The sequence below is a fragment of the Ochotona princeps genome, chromosome 27 (assembly GCF_030435755.1).
Source record: "Ochotona princeps isolate mOchPri1 chromosome 27, mOchPri1.hap1, whole genome shotgun sequence".
NCBI classification, from domain to species: domain Eukaryota; kingdom Metazoa; phylum Chordata; class Mammalia; order Lagomorpha; family Ochotonidae; genus Ochotona; species Ochotona princeps.
The window spans coordinates 21,427,118-21,449,967 of record NC_080858.1 but is presented as its reverse complement, the minus strand read 5'-3'; the positions used below and the strand labels follow the sequence as shown (position 1 = coordinate 21,449,967).

General features: G+C 45.6%; 1 protein-coding gene across 3 annotated transcripts in view; it reads left to right on the top strand.

Annotated features, from left to right (window-relative positions):
• Positions 1-22,850, top strand: part of ANO2 (anoctamin 2) — a 349,050-nt gene that overhangs the window by 39,852 nt on the left and 286,348 nt on the right. The gene's annotated exons all lie outside the window — the stretch shown is intronic.

Here is a 22,850-nt window from a genome sequence, read left to right as displayed (position 1 = left end):
ACGTGGGCGACTCGGCTGCGTCCTTATTCTCCATTGCTTTGCTCCTCCTTAATTGCTCTCCCAGACCACCCAGCTAAGGCCTCTCCCATCTTTGATGTCGGCTTCCTGCGAACCTTGGAAAAGAAGATCCATCACATGATTCGAGTCCTTTAGCCATCAGTCCCTCTGATGTCTGACCAAGTTATGGACATCCTCTGTCCAGCCAGCAGGCCAGGACCTGCAGCTGGCACTGTCCCTGTTCCATGCCTGTGAGGGAATGTGCAGATCGAAGCCTTGCTGCTTGATCATATCACTGACATCCTCATCTTCACTGTTCTCTTCCCCAAGAAGTAGGGAAGGCAGAGCAGAATCAATTTTTTGAGTCAAGACCAATGGAATCTCATCCTAGAAAATCATTTGAAGCTTGACTTTCCCATTTGTAGCCTGGAGACTATAAGCTTAATGTTCAATCTGTATCTCCTACTGGTATACCTTAGGTCCTAGCAGGAGATTGTGTTAAAGACAGGTGTTATTTATTCAGATCAAAGGAGAGGTAAGAGATTACAATGAATGAGTTGATAACAGGCCAGGTAAAACCTCGGGAGAAGCCTATAAGAGTCGTGGCTATTTCTTTCCTTTACATCCTTAAAAAGACCCTTGGAGAATATGACTCCATGTTTGTTTTTAGTATCACTCAGCCTTGGCCCTTCTCTGTCAAGATTGATTTACACTTCGAATTCCATTTCTCTTCTTTCCCTTGCCGCTTACCTACCCCACCCCTCATATTAGTCCCAGAGTTAATCTGATTCTCTGGCACCAGCCAGGAAGTTTCTGTTAACCAGTACTGGTCAGTCCAGGTTGAGCATTATTGAAATTGCTAATTTATTTCAATAACTTCAGTCTTCAGCCTGGAATGGAACAGTAAGACCCAAAGTGTTCCAGACACATTGTTTATAACAAAAGAACATTCTTCCAGCTGAACTGTATGGCTGTTGGATTGTCTGGTTTGATTACTAACTCTCATAAGGGGTTTGGGTTTCTTTTGTTAGAGCTAGGGAAAGTAGGGGTCCTCAAACCTCTTAATTATTATGTCATTTTCTCCCTGACCTCGATCTCTTTTCTAGTCAAAACTTGCCTTCTGTAATATTTTCTTTGCATCTAGAGAAAAGAGTAAAGCTGTAGTTTCCACAAAAATGAGTGCTCAGTATATAGCTTGGGGAGAAGTGATCAGATTGTTCCTTCTGAATTTCAACTCCTCTGGCTTCAAGAGTGCTGCTGATTTTATTATTGATCATTGAATTCGATCTGATGTCTTTTACAGAGACTTGGCTCTGAGGCCCTGCTGTTGGCTTTAGGGGCAGCCGCTGTGTTGATGACAAGTTTTTCCATTCCTTACGCCAGGCAGTGAGAAGTGGTAGGGTAGAGGCTCACGTGCTCCTCCCCTCCTTCTGGAAAGCTGGTTTGGAGGCAGGCATGTGTGGGCTTCTTCAAATTCAATGTCGCACATTCACAGTTGCTTTGAGATCCTGCCAGAAGTGGGTGGTAGAGATGGAATGACCATTGGAAGATCCTTCTTGGTGGAATAGTTTTCTGTGAATTATGCATTGAATTGTTTTTAAAGATGTGTTGATTCTTATTGGAAAGATAGATTTATGGAGAGAAGGAGAGAGAGCTGCCCTCTTCTGGTTCACTCCACAATGACCACAACGACCAGGGCTGAACCAAATCAAATTCAGGAGCTTCTTCCTAGTCTGCCATGCAGGTGCAGGGTCCTAAGGCATTGGATCATCCTCCAGTGCTTTTTCAGGCCACAAGCAGGGCGTTGGATAGGAGGAAGTGGAGCAATTGGAATATGAACCAGTACTCATACAGGATCCCAGCACTTGCAATTTAGCCAACCTAGTTATCATGCCAGGTCCTGTGTATTGCTTTTTTCCCTCCAGATTGCTAGACTATTATATAACCTGACCTGGAGAAAAGGCCTGTTAGGCCTTTGTTTATCTCTCTGGCTGTGAATAGAAGTAGGCTGTAGAAAGAACTGTTACAAATTCAGTCCCTGGTGCTCCACTGGGGATAATCACTATGGAAGCCTGTCCTTTTCTCCATCCATCCACCATCCTTTATCAAATTCTTACTAAATTCTGAGAACTCTGCTACTCTTCCCCCTATTAATTTCTTTGGATACTTCTGTTCTCTGGGAGTCTATTTCAGCCTTTGCTTGACTTGGCCTTTCTTTGGCCTTGGAGATAGCAGACTCTTTTCTTGTGCTTTTCTCCAGGTTACCAGGGTCTGTACCCTGGATTCTTCCTTAGTTTTCTTCTGTTTCTGTGGGAATTTGCCTTGTTTTTTCATGTGCCCTCATCTGCCTGTGAATATCCATGTTTTCAGGGTTCTGTCTCTATCTTTCGCCTCTCCTTTACCCTTTCCTTTACACGCCTTGCACACTCCTGGTCAGTTTCATCTGTTTTTACTGTTATTTAATGATTCTTATATGATTTTATTTGATTTTCTATGTTCTCACATCCACCTCTTGAACATAAATGCCTGAATATCCAGAAACATCTTAAACTTAGCATGTCTATAAATGAAGTCAGCATCTTCTCTGTCAAGCCTTTAGCTTCTTTATTTCCCATATGAGTGATTTCTCTATGCCAGAATCTGTGAATCTTCTAACTTTCTAACTCCTCTTGCCTGCATACGGTGTTACTAAGGAATAATAGTCCCATTTCTCATGTCTTACTTTCCCGTTGTCAGCATCCTAATCCTAGCACTCCGTCTCTCCCTTGCATCATTGCACTGCCTCTTCATTGTTTCTAGATTTTGTTTCGCTAAGCCGTCTTTATGCCATTTGCAGGAATCTTTCTAAATGCAGATCTCATCAAGCCACATTCTTATTTAAACAGCTCTCTACAACATGTAAGCCTAAGAGCAAGTCCAAGTTCTTTGAGCAGGTCTCACTGAGTTTTCATAATCAGTCTTTTGCCCACATCTTGGCATCATCTCCAGTGACTCTCTCCACACTGCCACATGACTCCAGACACACAAGTACCCTAAGTTGCATTGAATCATAACGATTAAATACTATTAAATACTATCACCGAGATAAAATATCAAGCTGAAACTCATTGAAATGCTTTAGCTGATAATAATAACTAAAATCTCCAGTGGTCCATTTCCTGATACAGGCACTGTCCATATTGCCTACCTTATGTGAATGCTTTATGTGAATGCTTTATGTGAATGTGAACAATAACCTTATAAGGTTGGCACTCTCGTTATGCAATAAAAGGGAGAATTGAGGCAGAGGAAATTTAAACAACATGCCCAAAGTTTAATATTTCTAAGATACTAAATGTACTAGCATCCTAGGGCCCCATTAAAAAGTTACCTCACATTTGTTGGCTTAAACCAATGGAAGTGTTGGTCTTCTGACAGTTCTCGAAGCCCGGAAGTTCAAAATCAAGATATTCGCAGGGTTGATACCTTCTGGAGGCTGAGGAACAGTTCTTCGTGTCTCTCCTTGCTTCTGACGATGGGTGATTGTCTGCGTTTCCTGGCTTGGAGCTGCGTCACTATAATCTGTGCCACCGTCTCCATATTGCCTTCTTCTCTGTTATGTGTGTCTTTGTGTCCTTTACAAGGATTCCAGACACTGGATTTAGGGCCCCTGGTTTCCAGTATGACCTCATCTTAACTAATTGTGCCTGTGAAGTCTTCCGTATAAGATAATTTTCTGAAGTTGTGAGTGGATATGAATTTGGTGTGGGGCTAGGGAAGAGTCAACCCACTGGAGTAACCATTTGCTTCTTACTTGAAGTGGGGGAATTGGTAAAATGTCTGTATTTTTTGTCTATTCAAAAAAGGTAAGTGGTATTAAAATTATGTTCTAAGAACCAAATTCTATTTTAGGATACATTTCTGTCCACTTTCACAGGCAGAAGAGGGGACTGGGCAGACATTTCCTTAGCTTTCCCTGGCCCTGGCCCTGCTCCTTAGAGGCTATCTGACATTACCACTGCTCGCTCACATCCCTGCCTGGCCTCCATTCTAACCAAACACCTCACGTGCCTGCATCCCTTCACCACAGGAGGCCTTGAGCCCTATGACTCTCTCAGCTCTCTGAATGGGCTCTGATTTGTCCATCCTCTTGCAGCTCCTTTCTTCTGTTGTTCTAGATGCAGCCTGGGTGACTTTTGCTTTTCTGGTGGCCACATCTCGCTGCCCTCTGTCATGATCTTGAGCCAGTGTTAGCCTCTGTGTGCCCCGTCCTGCTCTTCTGTGGAGCAGCTGGGGGATCATTCCAGAGCACAGAGCCAGTAGGGGACCTGGTGTGTTCGGATGGTCTCTGTCACCTGGACAGCACAAGGGACACGTTAGTGGCAGATCTTAGGCATCTGCCACAGGTTCAGATGAAAGGGACTGGAACCTCCACAGATGTCTGCATCGTAGGGCTCATCCCAGTCCCCGGAGGACTATCAGTGGGGGATAGTCGGTGTGGGAGGGGAGGAAGGAATGGATCCAGGGGGTGGAGTGTCTAGTCTAAACTTTTGATCAGGAGATGGTTCTTTGATGTAGCAGACAGAGTTTTCTCCAAGAGCAATGTTGAGTCCAGCACATCCAGTTTGCTCTCTCCTGCGTTCTCTGGCAGGTACAGTCTAAATGGGCAGGTCTGGGTTTCTGTGATGGGCTACCTTTCTCTTTGGGGCATGTTGCTCTCGACAGCTCATCGTCTGTCCTAGTGATGCTCTCCTTAAGTACTGAGACATGAAACATGTACCATCAGCTCCGAGTAATCATGAGGCAGCCATTTAGCAGATATCTGTCATGCGAAAGACACAGCGTTGTGTTGGCAAATTGTGTTCTGCAAGCCACACCCAGCCTTTTGTTTATAAGGTCATCAATAAAATTGTCTTGAAGATCAACTGCACTCATTTACTTACACTTTTTTCATGACTACTTTTGTTGAGTCAATGCCAGGATTGGGTAGTTGTGAAAGAAACTGTGTGTCAGCAGGTGAGTCTTCCAGATGAAAAATAGACAAGAACTTGTTTTTTTTTTTTTTGTCATTGCTGCGTGTGTGGTTAGCATGCAGAATTCACAGAAAGATGAACTGGAGCAGCCGACTGAGGGAGAGCAGGGAGATGTGTGTGAGTTTTCGGTTAGGAAGTGACTCACAAAACATGGCAAGTGGATGTGAGGAATGAGGAACTTGGAGGGTACTGTGAGCCCACAGGTGTCCTTTCACAGGTGCGCAGAGAAAGCAGAGGCCCAAGGTTAAGTGTGTGGCAAAGGGTGCTTGGATGTGATAACAGAGGGGACTGAGTGAATCTGCAACCGTGATGTGGTGACAAAGATGATTGAATCTACAAAGCCCCGAGGAATCACACAACATCGGAGTTGGAGAGATCCTCAGGGCTCATAACACCCCACCGTTTTACTACACGGGTGAAGGGGAATGCAGGGAGCGAGCTGACTTACTGTGAGCATTAAGCATTCATTACCATGACTGCATTAAGCAGACCTGCTGCCAAGTCCTGACCTCCAACCCAGGACTCTCTGCCCCGATCGTGAACTGAGTCCTTCAGCATTGACCCTGTGACCTAGGTCCTCCTGGGAAAGAGGTAGGAAGCGTAAGCTCCATTCCCAGCATCCCCCTTCTTTCATGTTTCCCACAGCCCTTCTGCTCTCAGGCTTTTCTCCTGTCTTCTTGTTTGGAGCTCCTGGATGGCTGAGTCTGTGCTGGGTCAGTTCTGTCGGCTGCTCCTACTGGAGACTGGGAGTCTCAACCCTGAGCTCTGATGCTTCCACTACAGCCTTACAAGCATGGAAGTGGGGCCTGTGGGCCCCCAGGGCCCTTCTGGGTGAAGGTTGGGTGCATGGCAATGTCAGAGCTCCACAGTGCTGGCTGGTGTCACCAGGACTGGGGGGCTTTCTCATGAGGACCGTGAGGCTGCCTCAGAGCCTATGACTGACTCGGCAGCTTGTCTCATATGTTAGGGCCACCTGCAGAGCCTTTGCTCCCAGACGCCTTCCTGGCTCAGAACAAGGAGCTGCTTGAGAGGCTGATTCTCCCGAGCAGCCCCGTTAACTTGAGGAGGATTCAGTCGGGATGCCATGCATCTTCAGTGACGGACAGAAACACCTCATTTGTCCTGATGTGTTGACGGAAAGGCTAGAAGAGCAGCCAGGGAGGACTCTCCAGCCCAGTCCAGTCCTCATCACCAGGACACTCCTCCCAGCCTCTCTCCCACTCTGAGTGGACACTCCTTAGCTTCCTTTGGCTTGCAGAATGGCCCTCAGCCCAAACTCCTCCAATGAGGCCAGCTGCATTGGGTGTGGACAGACTGGAATGCAGGGGCAGTAGGGGCCAAGTGAGCGGGACAGTTTTTGCCCACAAGAGCTCCATATTACTTTGACATCTGTCCAGCAACTCAAAGTTGTCCTGTGTCAGTGGCTTTGCCAGCCTAGTGTGACAGCCAGGGGATACCATGAGGTCAAAGGTCAAGAGTTCAACAATATCAGGTAAAGAGAGAGAAAGAGAGAGAGAGAGAAGAGAGAGAGAGAGAGAGAGAGAGAGAGAGAGAGAGAGAGAGAGAGAGAGAGAATAGCTTACCTTAAGGCTCTTTTGGGCAAAAATACCCCATTCCCATAAACTCCTCAGTCCTTATGCCCTATGTCTGGTGTTAAAGTCTTGTATGTAAGGTTGGAGTGCTGGCCCACTCTGACTACCAAAGCTGAGAAATAACTAAGGGCCCTAGTACAAGTATACTCTATCACTGAAGAGAAGTATGACATATGCAGAGACTTCCAGAAGTTCATGGAAAAATCAAAAGGAAAGTTAAGTATATTTTGGTGTCAAAAATTTTGAAATCCACGCACAGATTTTTCTTGTCTTTTAAAAATATTTTTAATGTATTGAATTTTAAATTTTATCTGAAAAGCAGAAAAAGAGCTGGGCAGAAAGCTATTCCATCTGCTGACCTGCTCTCCACATGCTTGTAGTAGCCCGGACTGGGCCAACCCAAAGTCAGGAGCCTGGAGCTGTATGTGAGTCTCTTGTGTGGATGTCAGGAACTCAGGTGTCTGGGCCATTATCTGTTGTCTCCCAGGTGATACATTAGTAGAAAACAGAATTTAAAGTGAAGAGTCTGAGTCTTGAACCAGGCACTCCAATGTGGGATGCAGGCATCCCAAGAGGTGTCTTAACTGCTGTGCCAGACACCTGCCCTCCAATATCTTCTTCATGATGTGTATTTTGCAGGAACTTTCTGGAGGCCCTTGGTACATAAAGGTGCTTTAAAGAGCTCATGGGAGACAGAATTGAAAAACAGGTTTATTTTGAAGCAAATATTTTGGTATTCATGTAATAATCTTGGTGTTTCATGGAAGGGTCTCCAAAACAGCATGTGTAGTCCTGGGCTCAGGGTGGGGAGGGGATTACCAAGGAAACTGAAGGCCTTACAGATTCCAGAGTCTGTTTCCTTTAACTGTCCTGTGCCTCCTCCTAGGATGGTAGGGACATCTTTTCCCTGGAAAAAGGACTACTTAGAGAGTTTGCCCAGAGCCTTCTCAGGGAAGGGTTTCCTTGAGGGCAGAAATGGTGGTGTGGGTAGTATGCATTTTTTTCTTTTAAATTAAGATGTGTTTCTTAATACTGTTAAGGCCATGCTTCTAAAGAAGCTTTAGTGTAGTCACAAAGCGGAGGAACTATCATCCAGAGATGAGATTCAAGCCACTTCAGAAAGGTCCCTGCACTTCGCACAATCTCTCATCAGCCTCCGTGGGGCTGGTTTGGGATAAAGCAGAAGTACCTGTCATATCTTAAATTTTATTTCATTTGTAAAGATTATTAATTTTTGTTGGAAAGGCAGATCAGATTTACAAACAGAAGGAGAGATAGAGAGAAAGATCTTTCATCTGCTTGTTCACTCCCCAAATGGCTGCAATGGCTGGAGCTGAGCCATTCTGAGGCCAGAAGCCAGGAACTTCTTCCAGGTCTGCCAAGCAGGTGCAGAGTCCTAAAGCTTTGGGCCATCCTTTATTGCTTTTCCAGGCCATAAGCAGGGAGCTGGATGGAAAGTGGAGCGACTGGGACATGAGCCAGTGCCCATGTGGGAGCCTGACGCATGCAAGATGAGGATTTAGTCATTGAGCCATTGCGCTGGGCCCACATATTAAATCTTTCTTATTTTTTTTAGGTGTTAAAAATCATGCCTTTATTTATATACAAGTGACCAATGTATATACCCAGACATGAAATTATTGCTAATTGCCTAACACTCTTATTTGCCCTATTGTGTGCTGGAGAGAAAAAGAAAGCTTTTATTGGCCTTCCTGAGCCCTCAGTTTGCTTTCTGTACCAAATGCCTACTCAAAATAACACCTGTAAAATGAACAAATCCTTCCGTCCATTCATTAAAAATAGACACTGAGGAAGGTCAAGTGTCAGAATGTTCTTTTAATTTAAGAGCCTTGCTTGTTGTGGCCAGGATTCATCTACTGAAAAATAAAATAAATAAAATAATAAAGACTCTTAAGGGATCAGATTCTTCTGGTGGATACCATAGGCATGATTTCTCATTCTGTAACTAGAAAACAGGGCTCCATGCTGAGCAGGCCCTTGAGAGTTTCACAATCTCTTTTTATTTTTTTTTATTTTTTAAAAATTTATGATACAGTTCCATAGGTGCTGGGATTTCCCCATCCTCTCCCCAATTCTCCTCTCCCTGATGGTTTCCCTATATTATTATAATAGTTTAGTTCTTCAAAAATAGTCATAAGTCTATCATTTTTATATTTATGTATATCCTGACACTGTAGGTATGGACAAATGCAGAGAGTCCAACATCTTATTGTCAAGATATATTTAACAGTTTCATTGGGAGTCCATCTTTGACTTGGAAGTAGAGATGCATACTGCATTGTATCTTCACATTTTGATATGATGGTCTCTCTGATACAGTTCCTCTAGATGTACATGCATGTTCACCATGTATCTGTTGATCTTGCAATTTGCATGGCGATTGCCTTGTATCAGAGAACATATGATATTTGTCCTTTTGGGATTGGCTTATTTCACTGAGCATAATGGTTTCTAGTTGGGATCAATTTGTTGTGAATGGTAGAATTTCATTCTTTTTAATGCCTGAGTAGTATTCCATTGAGTAGATGTACCATAGCTTAATTTTTTTTTTTTTTTCAAAAACAGGCACTCAGTGGTTCCTGAGTGAGGAAGTCTAGGTTATGTTACTGTTTCCTTGTGTATGTTTCTTCACCTTCCTTACCTGGAAAAGGGTATGGTTGAATGACAGGTAAGCCTAGAAGAGGGAATGCCCAGGACAGAGACCCTTAAAGCAATTTCAGAAGATGGGAGCTCCCAGGGATTTCTCTGGGGATTGCAGCTGGACCGCATATGAGGGAGCAACAGGACCTGGGCTGGACATCAGAGGTCTGGGTTCTGCCGTCCACCAGTCAGGTGCTGCAGTTCGACCCCTTTTTCGCTCTGCTTCAGAGAATGATTTTGAGAGCTTGCTTCACTGTAGGATCTGTGCTAGCTGCATTGGTATTTGAGATTTGGTGATAAGTAAGACAAGGACCCTGTCTCCAAGAAAGTATTATTTGATTTGGTCCTTTAAAGATACTCTTATCCATAGGAGAAGTTGCACTTTGGCCAATCACCATTTATGATCCATGTAGGTGATTTTTTGCAGATTACGTTCTTGGGTGTGGGCTTTTGCATTGGCATACCAGAAAGGACACAACATGCTCATCTTGTATCTCTCCCACTGGTCTCCCATTGAGAAGCCTCTGCGGTAAGGTTTGGAGCCATGGCTGGCCCATAGGATACTTTTGTGCGAGATAGAAAAAGAACTTCCTTAAGATGATCTTTTTGCAAAAGCATTCTTTTTTTTGAAATTGGCCTTCATGTGCCAGTTTTGCTAGATAAGACATTTTACTGTTACTGGCCGAAAAACTGTCATAGTAAATATGCCATTAAATACCAGGTGTTGGGCCCGGCATGGTAGCCTAGTGACTGAAGTCCTCGTCTTGCATGCTCTGGGATCCCATATGAATGCCAGTTCTAGTACTGATGGCCCTGCTTCCTATACAGCTCCCTGCTTGTGGCCTGCAAAGGCAGTGGAGGACAGCCCAAAGCCTTGGGACCCTAAACTCGCATGGGAGACCTGGAACAGGCTCCTGGCTCCTGGCTTTGGATTGGTGCAGTTCTGGCTGTTATGGCCACTTGGGGAGTAAATCAATGGTTGGAAGATCTTCCTCTCTGTCTCTCCTACTCTCTGTGTATCTGACTTTCCAATAAAAAAATAAAATAAATCTTAAAAAAAAACCAGGTGTCTTCTCTGTGTGTCCTGTGCATGTCCTGCCGCTGTGTGTGGCTGCTGTGGTTAGGATACACACCAGAGTTCAGCAGAACTGGTATTTGGCAGCTACATTCTCATTTGGCAGGAAGGTGTCTTGTTTTGTGTAGCATCTTTGATCTTTGCAAATTTTTGAATATGAGGATTGAGAAAGGACCCTGGGGAGGAGGAGACAGGAAGACAAAACAGTTCCATCTAGATTGGGACGGTCCCTGAGACTCTGTGTTCTGGTTCCCTCCTGGGAAGCTTTGTCCGTCAAATTCTGTTTGCAGTGGAGTGACCGAGAACCAGCTCTCCAGGCTGAGGTGCTGAGGCCACTCCTGTCCTGCAGGAAAGGGTCTTCAGTGGGAGAGGACCTTTGAAGTTCAGCTCTATTGCTGGACAGGCAAGTGAAAACAGAGTCCAGGGAGGTTCTGGTGTGAGTTTCCCAAGTCACTGCAAGTGACAGGCGGCAGAGCTGGTGCTGGGACCTGGTCTCTGTCGTATCAACTAGACTCTTGTCAAGCTCTTGTCTGCTGCCAGGAATGAAAGAGAAGGACAAGCTCAGGTGTGCAGGAGAGACTTGGCTTGCTTTCTCCAGAGACACCCAAGAAACTTGGAGTATCCTGTTGGCTCAGAATATGGAGTCCCTGCTACGTATAAAAGACAGGCTGGAACCCCTCCGTCCTTAGGTTTCTTGGAGGGAGAATCAGCCAACCCAGGGTGTCTCCTGTTTTGCTTTCCTGTTGACCATGGTACCAAAGGAGACTGAACTTTCAAGTGAGCTTTTGGTGTTTATACTTTCTTCATCTCTTAAAAACACACATTCTGCAAGAGCTGTGGTGTTCCTGGATTGATGAGGGGACTCCTGGTTGTTCTTCATAGGCACTTGACAGTGGCCCAAGGCAGCAGCGGGGCTCCTCTTGAGGGCTGGTGAGCCTTTTCCAAGTTCTCTGTGAATGTGTTATGCCTTGTTCTCTTGGATATCTGTGCCTGTGATGGTTTACTAGGGAGCTTGCAACTGAAAGAGGGTGTCTGCTTTGTGGTGGGCCCTGGAGTCTGGGAGCAGCCACACCACACCTGCATCCTGATTAATCAGCTGAGCCATTGTCACACAAGGGACCCAGTCATCCCCTGCTTTCCTCTAAACTTGTTTCTTGCCTTCTGGTTTGCATTCTAGCATAAACAAGAGTTGACAAACAGACAGCTTGCATTTTTATTCAAGGATTACATGCATGAAGCATTATAGCAGAATCCTATGGATGATAACGCAGAAGTCTTGGGTATGATTTTGACCCATGAGGGGTTGGGGACTGACAGTCTTGTTTCTGTCATGTTATTTGTGATGAGGCCAATGGCCAGTTATTTGAAAGGTGATCGTGGGTTTAGACCTATGTTGTATGTGAGGAAGGCTACTGTGTGGGGCTCTTTGTTCTGGAGCTGAGATTTGACTGGGAATGAGAGAGCTGGACATGGAAAGATGGTCTGACATTGAACTGAAAATCATACAGGAGCTGTGAGTGAGGGACCTGGTAGAATTTTCTAGAGGAGTCAAGAATGGCTTCTTGGAGAAGCTTGAACTTTGAACCCTGTAAACAGCCTGGGACTCTGGATATAGCCCTGGGATGCAGTCTATCTATGGCAGCACATTCCCCACTTGATCTTACCTCCAGGCATCTTGGCCCTCGTACTCCTTTCTCACCCCTTGCTTCCATTCTTCCAATTGCTACCTGTTATACATCCCATTCCAAGCCCTCATCTCTGAGCCTTTTCTCAGCTTCTTTCCCTCCAGTGTGTATGTAAATTTCCCCTCCAGTTGGAGGAACTTGCATTCTTCTGCATTGAATCTCATTTTGTTATTTCCTGTCCCATATTTTCCAAATTCCCCAGGTCCCTTCTCATTTATTTCCTCATCCTCTCTGGTGCCGTTTGCAGCACCACCCAGTTTGTTATCATCTGCAGATTTAATTAGCACACTCGTTGACCCTTTCTCTTGGCAGTAGGAAGTCCAGAGGCAGATCTAGTGAGGTTTGACCCAGCTGTTCAAATTATGCTCCCAGAGACCCTTTATGTTTTCTTTTTTTCTGCTTGACCTTCTGCAAGATCCACTTTATCCTAGCTTCACTCACCATCCCTTGGCTCACTAGGCCTTCCCTTTACAGAGTGAGTTGATTGCCACTTTTGTCCCCCAAGTCTGTCAAAGAGAAAATCGCCTACTCGCTGAAACCCTGGCCAACACTGCTTCACATCTTCATGGTGTTGACTGCATTACAAGCATGTTCCAGAACCCATGGCTCTGGCCAGGGAGATGCCTATGTTGATGTTCCAAGCTAGAGAGTGCCCAGTCTTGGAGTTGGAGGTGGGGGTCCATTTTACCAAAAGCACATTGCTAACAGGGCAGGCTTACATTTCTTTTGTCTGCTCTTAATTCTTAGCATTTTGCTGAGAATTCCGTTGTTGACTGATAAATACTTGTTGAATTGAAACATGTTGGGGCCCTTGAATCATAAGAGATAGTCCCAATAGTAGTGGAGATATCCGTTAGGGGAAAGGTGAGTCACACTGTTGAGAGAAATCAGGGACACTCCTCGGAGGGTCAGTTATTTCTTACAGCATGAAGATTTTGTGGAAGTGTACCAAGGAGGGAAGAAAAGCAGGAAGTGGAAGAATCATGCTAGGTTTGCGATGAGAGCAGCACTGAACATAGCAGATTCTTTCTCAGGTAATGTGAGAGGCTTATAGATGCCTGAAGGTGTTTCTCTGCGAGTGGTGTATTTTTCCTTTAGGCTAAAGACATGAGTGTCAGGAAGGAGATCTTGGGCGTTCCTGATTAAGGTTTGGCAGCTGTTGTATTTAATAGTGCTCACTGCTGATTCATAGGGTAATCCTATGATTTATTGTCCAACTTGACACATTTTCTGGAGAATGCTAAATTAACTGGGATGATGGGTTAACAGCAACAAAGCGGGAGTACCCCAGGTCAATCAGAATCTGTTGGTCAGCTGGAGTCTGGGTATCTGTCAGTGCCAGCAAGGGGAGGGACTTCTTTTACTACTTCCCATCTGTCTTCCGTTCTGTGGTCAGGGAAATCAAGGCAGCAGGCCTCTTGGTAGGGGCCTGTGGAAAGCACACATGTTGTTGGGTGTGAGGACTCTGCTGTATGAGGTATCCCCCATCCCGCTGCAAGTGGCTGGGATGAATAGGGAAGGGCAGCAGTTTTCCTCTGGTCTTTTCGCAAGGTTTGCCTGTGACCTTTTGTCTTCCTGCTCCTTCTGGGACACGTCCCACTGGCCCTTCATTCTAGGAGACACGCTCTACTTTCTGCTGGTATCTTTAAGGCCTAGAGATTTTCCATTCTGCATCATGGTGGAAATTTTTATCTCTGGCCAGTGGCTTCTGTTCAGCCTGCTGCTTTCAGTATAACAAACTCCCAAGTGAAACAGCTCTCTTTCACCCCCACACACGGAGATATTGCTCAATCCCACAGCAGGGGCTTGTGCTTGGTGGAATCAGCTATGATTTTTCTCATGTGGGACCCAAGTGGCATATGTGGCACTGTTTGACATGTCTATGTGTCTTTCCCCTTAACTTTAACAGAGGTATGGTTGATACATAATCAATTTCACATATTTAAAATAAAATGTGGGGTTTTAAAAAAGTGTATGTGTTTATTTTAATTAAAGGCAGAAAGACAGGGAGAGAGAGAAAGAGACATACAGAGAGATTCTCCATCCACTGGTTCACTCTTCAAATGGCCTTAACAGCTAGGGTGGAACAGCTAGGAGCCTGGAACTCCATCTTGATTTCCTTATGAGTGTCAGAGAGTCAAGCGCTTGGGTTGTCTCCAGCTGTCTTCCTCAGTGCATCAGTAGGAAGCTGGATTGGTGATGGAGCAGCTGGGACCAGAAGCTGTTCTGATACAGCATATGAGCAGTGGAAGCGGCAGCTTAGCCTGTGGTCTCACAATGCTGGCTCAATCTGTTGAGTTTAGACATATGTAAACACTTGTAAAACTACCCTCTGTAGTCAAGATATTGAATGTATCTACCACCCCGAAGTGTTTCCATATGTCCTTTTATATAGTCTGTCCTTCTCTCTTTCAAGTAGTAATATTATTAAACATTACACTTATTTTTTAACATTTCCTCTTAGCCTTAGAGAGCTTTGATGACTTGTTAGAAAAGACATCTCTGGTGAGTGACAGAGCTGTGCTGCAGACCAGGGCCACAGGCCCTAGCAGCCCTGGGCTTTCCTTGACCTATTTTATGTGGTGAAAATTATTCCCCGTTTCTTCCAGGTTTGGGATTTCTCAAGCAGGGGGAAGTCCAGAGCACACTTAACTATATACAACCAGTTGTGGACTCCCGATGTGCTATTTCTTATGGGGCACCACTCTGCCCTTGGTGGGCCTCTGTAGCTCGGGGATTAGGTAGGATTTATGCTTTTGATATAGGGGAGGATCTGGGTCCTCAGTTTTCCTGGGTCTCCCTACCCTGCTCTCTTGACTGGAATTTTGGGCAGTGGCTTCTCTCTGGTGTGCAGTGACTGTGCCTGAGAGTAAAGACTGTGGTGATTGGTCCAAAGGACACCTTTCTTGGGTGCCCATCCATTCACAGGGCAAAGGTGATAAACATTCAACCTATTTTTGGTTGGATCTGGGTTGTCACGGGACAGGTCATGCTGCTGATCTTTGCAGGCTCTCAAACAGAGCAAGGGGAGGTCTCTCTCTCAGATGAATCTCTGCTTTCACTCTACCACCCTTGGTCCCAAGGCCACTCTTCTGGGGTCGGTGATGGTGGCTGTTCTTGTCCCAACCTTAGCATCACCTGACAGAGCTCCTTCAGCTGTACAGGCACCGATAGAATGAACTGGGAAGAGTTGTTTCACCCTCTTGATGGGCCCACTTCCTTTGGTCCTTGCTGGTCTAGCTTGAGGTTGGCAAGATCTCTGAGGGTTCTCATGGAACGCATTTTCCCTCCTCCCCTCTTCATCGCCTCCACGCTCACCCGTTCCCCACACACGCCCTTCTTCTGGCAGTCCCATCCCCTGGCCATGATGTGCTGCAGGTGATGTTCTCGGCTCGCAGCAGGGCTCCGGACCAGAGTACATGCGGGCCTCCTGGGGTCAGCTTGGAGGTGGCTTGGCAGGGCTGTGGGGAAGGGAGGCTTGTGGAGTATCAGTTTCCTGTGTTTGGCTGGAGCTGCGTCCTATTCACTCCGGCCTCTCTAGAGGCAGGACGTGGTCTTGTGCAGGCACATGCAGCCTTTGGATAGCAACAAGAAGACATAAACAATTGGGATCATCTCACCAGGAGTCTGGAAACGTTGCTGGAGTGCTGGAAGGAGGTGGCTGGAGGTGCAAGTCCCCTCCTGTCCCTCCATTTTCCGCCCAAATCCATGAATTGCTTATGAAGGGAGGGACTACATGGTTGCCTATGGATGTGTTGGGAGCCGTCCAGGATGTGTGAAGCCACCCCTTTTACGGATGGAACCTTTTGCCGGGAAATGGGTTCCATCCTTGACTCTGCTGCTCATCAGCTTTGTGTCTTTGCCTAGGTGATTTGGTGTCCTGGGTGCCCATTTTCATCGGTTTCTGGAAAGATAGGTTAGGTGTCCTTGGATGAGTCTGGAGCCAAATAATTCTGCTTCTTCTAAAACTTCTGTGTGCCCATGAGCTGGCTCTACCTTGAGCTGTCTGCATGGGGATGCTGGATGGCTCCATGGCACTTCTCTATTGGGCGAATAAAGATGACAAAGACTTTTCTGTTGAAAGTTTCTTTCATTTCCAAGTATCCTTGATGCATTTCTTTCATGCTGTCCTACCCCTATAAGTCTCTAAGGCAGGCATTTCCAGTTTTAGCTTGGTTCAGGCAGTTTTGCGAGCACCAGAATAAATTTGTGCCAATGCATTTTTGAGCAGCACCGAATTGTGTGACACCATTCATTCTGTACAAACTACAAATTTTGTTTCCTAGTGATATTTTTTTTGCATTTCCTAGTGATATTTTTACTTATTTCTAAAGTCCCTTTTAGGAGTGGGTTATATTCTTTGGTGGCGAATTTCTTACTTTTTTAAATTTTGGGTTGATTTCAGAAAGTAATGTTTCCTGAGCTTGTCCTCAAATTTTTCAGACACATTGAATTTTGAACCCATGAATTCCTTTGTGCATGGGCCTTTTTGTAAATCTTAAGAGTGCAAGGCAGTAAACAAATAATGATTGCTTATACTGGCAGAGACTGGTGTCCTCCAGTGAGGGCCTACTGGGTGTGTAGCTGGTATTAGGTGCTTGGGCATCAGAGACTGTTCCTGCAGGCAAGAAGTGATCATTTTACCTGGGTAGAGCCCATCACCATAGTAAGGAGGATATTTTCCAACCCTAGGACTTCCAGGCACACAGCAGCAAGAACTTGGCTGTTCTTCACAGTGGGCTGTGATGTTTCTCATTCACCTTACTCAGATACAGAACCTGAGGCCTGTGTGTTTAGGTGACTTGCCAGAAGTCTCCAGCTGTAAGGCCTTAACCTGTGTGATTTAGAATCCCAAGCTCGGTCTTTTCCCTCTCCTTTCGTCCATCTCTTCCTCCTTCCCTCTTTTCTTTCTTCTTTTCCTTCTCTCTTATTTCCTTTCTCTCTTGCCTTGCCTTCCCTCTCACTCCCTTCTTCCCTCCATCCTTCCCTTCATCCTTCTCTCTTTCTTCTGATATATAAATTTTATTTTGATGATGTTTACATGGTTGATTAGGGTGGGAGGAGTTGAGGATTAGGGCAAAGTGGGTGAGACCATTGCTTCCAAATTTTCCTTTTCTTCTTCCTGTGTCTGGGGTTAAGGGGGAGATAGGAGGGGAAGCTGCACCCAGCTTCCCAATTACCTCAGCACCCGGGGATGGGAAAAGGCTACCCGATGTCATCCCATGGTTCCCGATGTGGAGCACACTCTGAGGGTTCTGCGCGAGTAGTTTTGATAATTCTGAAATGCTGTTGATCTTGCTACTCCAAGGATGTGGAAATCCTTTGAAGGTCCATTGGCTGATACAGTCCTCTACCTTAGGAGCTCAATTTGCTAGATGTTTGCTACCAATGCTTGGCTTGGGTAGTTGATCAATTTGTTTTGTCCTCTTCTCTCTGTTGTGGTACCAGATGTCCTCTGCAGGTTTCAATGGACTGCCATACCCTCCGTGTGCATTTGGGTATGCTGTTCACTGCTCCGTCAAAGCCACTGAGTTGACTCAGCTCTGATACATGCACTTCACGATTGGTTCACAGATCCTGTGATGCTCCCCATGGTTGGAGTTGGGAGTGCAGTGGTTCAGCTGGGGAATTCTCCAAAGAAACCTCATCTGAAGTGATCCCAGACCTGACTGTTGTGTGTGCTTGTCAGTATGGGGTCCATTGCCCACATCAACCTGTGCACACACTGGTGGTTGCAATTGCTAATTTGGTTCTGTCTCCAGCCACGTTTTGTATGTAAAACAATGGGTGCTGCAACCCAGCCAAACCCTGCCCACCACACACTCAGCCTTCACATATATCAGTAGGAACTACAACCTAGTTGGAACCACTCCCAATAATCCTTACCAGGTCTGCCCCTCAGCCCTGGTTCCTGTGCTTGAGTATGTGCAGCAGACTGGTCCAGTCTGTCCCACATCCCATTCAGCTCTTATACATGTCAATGGGCTTTGAAGCCTAACTGAACCCAACTGACCCCACTATCCAGCCCACACTCATGCCAGCAGGTGCCACTGCCTATCTAGGCAGGCCCATCCCCAGTCCTGGTTCTCATTCCCATCAGGGGGAGTTGCAGCCCATCAGAGAGGTGTCCACTGTTTTCCTACTGCACCCACTCCCACCCTGCTCTCTCTCTCTGCCTTATTCCTTCTCCGCTTCCTTCATCACATGACTTGGGGCTGGGCTGGCACCAGAGCTAAAAACTGGAAACACCTTCAGATATCCCATGTGTGTGTCAGGAACCCAATTACTTGAGTGATCACTGATTCTTCTCAGAGTCCGTATTGGCTGGAACCTGCAGGCAGGAACTGGAGTTAGGAATCATACCCAGACACTACAATGTGGGACATGGGTATCTTAACCACCAGGCCAGATGCCTGCTGACCAAGCTCTTTCCATACCTATCCTACACCTGAAATAATTCAAATCCCCAAACTGGGCAGGGTGGACCCTGGTAGAAGGAAACTTTCATTTTCTCAGCCCAGTAACAAAGGTCTTCAGAAGGCTCATGGAAAATGTGTTTTGTGAGAAAACTGTGCATGGATTTCAGTTTTTCTTTTCTTCACTGAAATAAGCTGCTGTTTTAATTCCATTCTCCATGAGGCTTTGAAGTCTTCTTGTATGTGTGAACCTCCAAATTCAGATCGCTCGGTCGGTAGAAGGAGCTTTTGCGTTTGATGAAGGTTCTGCTCAGGGGTTTCTGAGCTGTTGCTTTTTCCTCTAGGAGACAGAGCCAGTCACACCAGCTAATATTTCACATCAGCTCGCATGTTCTCCTTTTTTATGAGAAGGTGACAACATTGCATGGCATGAAAGGAACAGGATGACTAGATGTTAGCACCGTAAAGATGCATTCCAGCTTTTATTTCCCTTTAAAACAAGTTCCATTTGAGGAGAATGGAGCAGGAGGAGTCTTGCTGGAGACAATGAATATCTCCATGTTGGAAAACAATTTTACATTAGTCAAGATATAGTTAAGCTGCAATTGGTAGAATCTCTAACATCATAATGGCTAAACAAGGCAGAAATTTATCTTCCACATAAAAACCCAGAAGGATGCCCAAACTTGAATTTGTGCAAAGGCTGACAATGAAATCCAAAGTCTTCAGCTAGGAACTTTTTGGTCTCACAGTCCTCCCAAATAATTGTGGCCTTAGCTGAACTTTGACCTGTGTTCATGTTGATCAGAAGTGACGACTCACTGCAAGGATGTCTTGTTGGATGAGCACCTGCCTGCTAACATTACAGATGAAGAGAATGAGGAGCAGGTATTTCATCTTGCAGGGAAGATGCTCATGCTTCATCCTGGAGTCGTGGGGTTTGAGCCCCAGCTCTGGCTCTTCATCACAACTTCTCACTGATGCAGACCGTGAGAAGAAGCTCAAACATTTGTCCCTACTTTCTCCACTCAGATTCCAGTTCCTGGCTTTGTCTTGGCCTGTCCCCATCATTATGTGTATTGGAGTGAAAGAACCCGATGGGAGATTTCTGTGTCTATCTGTCTGGATATCTCTGTCTGTACCCCTCAAATAGGGTAAGTAAGTGAATACAGAAAATGTTTTTCAATAGTGAAGAACATGAGAACGGCTGTCAGGGGACGTCTAGAAGTCTGCCACCAGGACTCTGGAATTTGACCTTCGTCCTCCCAGGTCTCTCTCAAGCTTTGGACATCTGTACTCGCTTAGTGGACATTTGATGCACGGCTGGTTGGAGACAAAGCTGAAAGGTTTCATCATCACTTAAAAAATAAAGACAAAGCGCATTCGGATGAGTAATAGTCTACTTTCATCTTAAGGAGAGGGATGTCACCTTTCACCAAAACACCATTTCTGGGTCATGCCCGGGGACTGGGGCTGCAGGTCAGCATCACCAACGAATTTTTTTTCTGCCCTTCAGTCACACTCAATCAGAAAGTCTTCATCTACACCCAGGAGTAGCAGTAAGTGATTGATGACTATCTAACCATCCTGGGTATTCCCACCAAAGGCTGACTTGGAAATTGGGGAAATATCTCACTTGAGGCCACTTCCCGGGTTTCGCACAAACCATGTCCTGCTTTCAAACCAGTAGATTGAGTGTTTTTGCTCTTTGGACAGCCATGTAAGTCCCTTATCTACTCTTAGATTTGGTTTTAGTTAAAAAACATGTCTTTGTGTTCTGCTGACAGCCCTTGGGTGTGGTTTTTTTCACTTGGTTTGGTAACTTGTCACGTTTATCTCCAACGAGAAGAACAAGCCACCAAATGGAACAAAATCTGCCTGGACTTGCACAGTACTTTCTTTTTAATGGTCCATCCGTGTAGGTGGACAATCATTTGCATCTCTCTACCTTGGATTGAGTGCTGGTGAGGGTGCCAGCCTTACAGCAGGTTGTGGATCATCTGAGCCCCGGCAGGTGCCTCCACCCTCGGACTGACATGTCACTATACATGCAGCCAGTATACATTGTGGCTATTGATGTTCTTCTGAAATGTTTTTAACTGTGGGCTGTGCTGGCCTCTCATTTCACGAATGAATCTTCTTGAGAGATTTTGGACTCCTTTTTATTCTTCTATCTTATAAATAATGAGATTTTGTCCTAAAGTAGTGTTGAGGTTTGGATATCTGAAATACAGAGTGCACTGTGGAGTCACCCTTTGAAAAAGTCATAATAATAGTCTCCCTTTGCAACGTGGGCACCATGAAATGCCTTAGCTGTGATTTCCAGTGTTTATCTGAGCACTGCTGCTCAATGTTTTTCAGTGGGAGAAGTAGTCTTCAACCTGTCACTTGCTCCTCTGTCTGTAATCATGAAAAGCCAAACGGGGCTGGCACTGTGGCCTATCAGGTTAAGCTTCCACCTGCAGCACCAGAATACCACACGATGCTGGTTTGAGTCCTGGCTGTTTCACTTCTGACCATGCTTTTTGCTGGTGTACGTGGGAAAACACTCAGAGTGCTTGGGGCCCTGACCTGTGTGGGAGACCCAGAAGCAGCTCCTGAATCCTAATTTTGGACCGGCTCATCTCTGGCCATTGTGGCTCTTTGGGGAATGAACCAGCAAGTGGAACATCTCTCTCTCTCTCTCTCTCTGTGTTTCCATCCATTGTCCAATAACTCTGCCCTTTAAATAAATAAAACAAAATTTTTTTCAAAGAAAAGGCAGAGACAGTGGGGTGATGATTTTCAATATTGTGGTCAAGCCAAGGTTGTAGGACACGTGTTTTTGTTAGCAGCAGGGTTTCTTCCTGGGAAGCAGCTGGGGACAGGTTTTCAAAAGGGAAAACTGGTTTTACCTGAATAACATTACTTAACATTGACCTGCGAGCATCCTGCTTCCCTAAATACACATTAAATCCATAAGAACCTCCTTTCTCCATTAGCCTGAGTGTCTGGGCATGTGGGAGCAGGTGGGTAGCAACTGCTGAGCGCTTCCCTCTGTCCAGTTTCCTCGCTAGGACCTCGCTGTCCCTCTGCCTCAGTGGCTTTCTTCTGGGACCGGTGTCATGGTGACCAGTGTTATGGGAATACACTGTAGTGTCGTCTCACTGGATGTGTGGATTCCATGTGACTTCAACCATCATTTGAAGAAGGGATTTTTGCTCTTAGCCTGTTCACCTTCTCTCTGAACTTGCAACATTTGTGATGGATTTTGAAGGTGATTTTTAGAGCCTTCTCGCCTGTAAATGGGACTTTTGCCATGTTTCTGCTTGATTCTGGTTCTCTTTCATTCTTTAGGGACCAAGTGAATTAAATTAATATCAGAAAAGATTTTTCCCCTGGGTGTACTTATTTTGAAACAGTTTAAGATGTTCTGTGAAGATGAGTTTGGCTCTCTCACGTTTGCGGCAAGTTCTTGTAACAGATGTGATGACCCGGGCCATGTGGGCTATTGAATCAATCAAATGTAATTTTCAAATAGTTACTACTGCTTTCCTTTCCTTCCTGTTCATTTATGGGTAAGATCAGCACACAGTCCAATCACTTGTTACATGTTCTGTAGCCACTCTGGAGCCCTGTTCTTGGCTTGTGTTTGGGATATTATTTGAGTTGCACTATCTTAATTATCTATAGCATCACATTTAAGCTTAACTGGATTCCTATTGAGATTTGGGGCTACAACACAGCCTAACTGAAGGACAAAAGCACAAACTTGAACAATAAACAATGAAAGTATGTGAATGCAGAATAACTGTTATCTGCTTACTGAGAGCCAGCTGTTGCGTATTGACCAGTGATTGTTAAGAATATAACAGCGGGCCCGGCGGCGTGGCCTAGCGGCTAAAGTCCTCGCCTTGAAAGCCCCGGGATCCCATATGGGCGCCGGTTCTAATCCCGGCAGCTCCACTTCCCATCCAGCTCCCTGCTTGTGGCCTGGGAAAGCAGTTGAGGACGGCCCAATGCTTTGGGACACTGCACCCTCGTGGGAGACCCGGAAGAGGTTCCAGGTTCCCGGCTTCGGATCGGCCCGTTGCGGCTCACTTGGGGAGTGAATCATCGGATGGAAGATCTTCCTCTCTGTCTCTCCTCCTCTGTGTATATCTGGCTGTAATAAAATGAATAAATCTTTATGAAAAAAAAAAAAGAATATAACAGTGGTGGTGATGGGGGTATTTGGTGCAATGGTTACGATGCTAGTTCAAATATCCTCATCCCATATCAGACTGCTTGGGTTCCAGCTCCATTTCTAAGACACCATGGGAGGCAATGGGTTATGGCTTCAGATTTTGGGATCTTGCCATTCATACGGGAGATTTTTTCCAGGCTCTTGGCTTCAGCTTGGTCTAGTTCTGGTTGTTGCAAGCACTTGGGGA